The sequence below is a fragment of the Schistocerca serialis genome, unplaced genomic scaffold, assembly GCF_023864345.2.
Source record: "Schistocerca serialis cubense isolate TAMUIC-IGC-003099 unplaced genomic scaffold, iqSchSeri2.2 HiC_scaffold_1164, whole genome shotgun sequence".
Lineage (NCBI taxonomy): Eukaryota > Metazoa > Arthropoda > Insecta > Orthoptera > Acrididae > Schistocerca > Schistocerca serialis.
The window spans coordinates 157,501-160,000 of NW_026047364.1; the positions used below are offsets into that span (position 1 = coordinate 157,501).

Consider the following 2,500-nt stretch of genomic DNA (forward strand, 5'->3'; position numbering starts at 1 on the left):
CGAACCCTGATTCCCCGTTACCCGTTACAACCATGGTAGGCGCAGAACCTACCATCGACAGTTGATAAGGCAGACATTTGAAAGATGCGTCGCCGGTACGAGGACCGTGCGATCAGCCCAAAGTTATTCAGAGTCACCAAGGCAAACGGACCGGACGAGCCGACCGATTGGTTTTGATCTAATAAAAGCGTCCCTTCCATCTCTGGTCGGGACTCTGTTTGCATGTATTAGCTCTAGAATTACCACAGTTATCCAAGTAACGTGGGTACGATCTAAGGAACCATAACTGATTTAATGAGCCATTCGCGGTTTCACCTTAATGCGGCTTGTACTGAGACATGCATGGCTTAATCTTTGAGACAAGCATATGACTACTGGCAGGATCAACCAGGGAGCTGCGTCAACTAGAGCTGAGCAGCCGGCCGCCCGGGAGTGTGTCCCCGGGGGCCCGCGCGAACACGCAAGCGTCCGCTCAATTATTCTGCAAACAGGAGGAGGCTGAGCTCCCCTGCACCATACACCTCGAAACCCTCTCAGGTCCCGGCGGCGCGCAGCGCCGTCCTAAGTACTTGGTCGGGTTCGAGAGAGGCGCAATCGCCCGGGGTTTGGCGAGTAGACGCTTTAGGTGCGACCACCCGTGCTCCCAACTGAGCTTGCCGCTGCCGACAGAGGCCCGGGAGCGTGCTGTCGTGGCATTGCCGGCGGGAGACAACACGCGCCACCTACGGTGACCGGCAGCTCCAACGCCAGCGCCACAGAAGGACAAAAGCCCCACTTGGGTGCCGAAGCGAACTCTCCCAGCACAGCGCACGCGCCAACACGTCCGCACAGCTGCGATACAAACCACCTGCGAGAACCGCAGAGGCGACCGAGCAGCAGACGGCGTCGCGGCGCCGAGCGCCGGGCGGCGGCGCATCCTCAGCGCACACAGTCCTCAATCGGACCAGCACACTGCAGATGTCCACCGCGCTTCGCACCGGGCCCGCGAGGACCTACTTTGGCCGCACGGCGCCGCGTGCAGGGTGCGCCGGCGCGCAGCTGCGCCGCCTGCCGCCTCCGTCGGCCGGCGCGCCTGCCACTGGCCGCCCCCACCAGCCGGCTGTAGCGCGTGCGCCCACGCACCGCGCGGCCAGCACGCCGGGAGGCCCCCCCTCACCGGCCGGGGACGGTCCCACCCAGCCACCGCCGCGTATCGCTTCACACCCAGATGCCATTCACGTTCGTGGGCATGGTGGGTATCGCTGGAACAACCGGTTGGTAGCTCAACCGATCGTCGCCATCACTGATTCACCTCTAGCGAGAACAACCGCACCACAACGGTTTACCAGTTGTTCATTTGCGTAACGTCACCAGCAAACGTAGGCGTCCATCGCCATTTGCAAATTCAACGATTGTTGCATGCCTGTGTCAGGTGTCACGACACACTATGTCTGCCCACATACACGCAACAACATGTGCACGCTTCGCGAACACGTGGAAGGTGGCCCCCGTACGTATGCGATGTCCATTGCGCGAACGACTGTCAACCGGCCTCTGTCGCATGTCGCAGATGTGGAACGCAGTGCACCATGCTATCACGGTGTGTGAGAAGAGACGACTACGTCTGACAACACGCGCCACTACATCAACAGACGGCTCATGCTGATCGCCATCCAGGGCATACCACACTGCAATCCAGCTCTTATAGGGAGACGACACGTAGCTGAGTGCACAACATTTGGACCGCATGGTTCGCCGTTGTTGGCGCAGTCGTTGTACGGTCACATGTACCACGATGTATCATTCAGTACATGAGGACCAATGTGCAGTACAGTGTGTGATTTGGACGTACAACATCAGCGGACAGTTGACACAGGCCGTACCACAGCGTAGGCTAAGTGCTTCGCCATGCGAATGCCAATGAACAACTGCAAATGCCAATGAACAACTGCAAAGGGCATTGAGCATGTACGTCCTGCTGCCATCCACATTACAGTGTATAGCTGCAAGGTGTTTAACATGAAGCGATACACTGGGGACCGGGCAGTGCGAGTAGCAAACTATATTGCGGGGGTTGCAGTTAGGCAACACTACACTAATTTAACGCGTCGTATGACAATTACAGAGCAGGTTAAGGCCCAACGTGTGTTGGGTTAAGGCCCAACGTGTGTTGGGTTAAGGCCCAACGTGTGTTGGGTTAAGGCCCAACGTGTGTTGGGTTAAGGCCCAACGTGTGTTGGGTTAAGGCCCAACGTGTGTTGGGTTAAGGCCCAACGTGTGTTGGGTTAAGGCCCAACGTGTGTTGGGTTAAGGCCCAACGTGTGTTGGGTTAAGGCCCAACGTGTGTTGGGTTAAGGCCCAACGTGTGTTGGGTTAAGGCCCAACGTGTGTTGGGTTAAGGCCCAACGTGTGTTGGGTTAAGGCCCAACGTGTGTTGGGTTAAGGCCCAACGTGTGTTGGGTTAAGGCCCAACGTGTGTTGGGTTAAGGCCCAACGTGTGTTGGGTTAAGGCCCAACATAG

General features: G+C 57.7%; 1 non-coding gene across 1 annotated transcript in view; it reads right to left on the reverse strand.

Annotated features, from left to right (window-relative positions):
• The window catches only part of LOC126433420 (small subunit ribosomal RNA), a 1,911-nt gene extending 1,517 nt beyond the window's left edge, over nt 1–394 (reverse strand). The window contains exon 1 of the ribosomal RNA XR_007578470.1: nt 1–394. This exon is cut by the window's left edge and continues 1,517 nt beyond it. This is a non-coding gene — a ribosomal RNA (small subunit ribosomal RNA).
• Between the last annotated feature and the right edge of the window lie 2,106 nt (nt 395–2,500).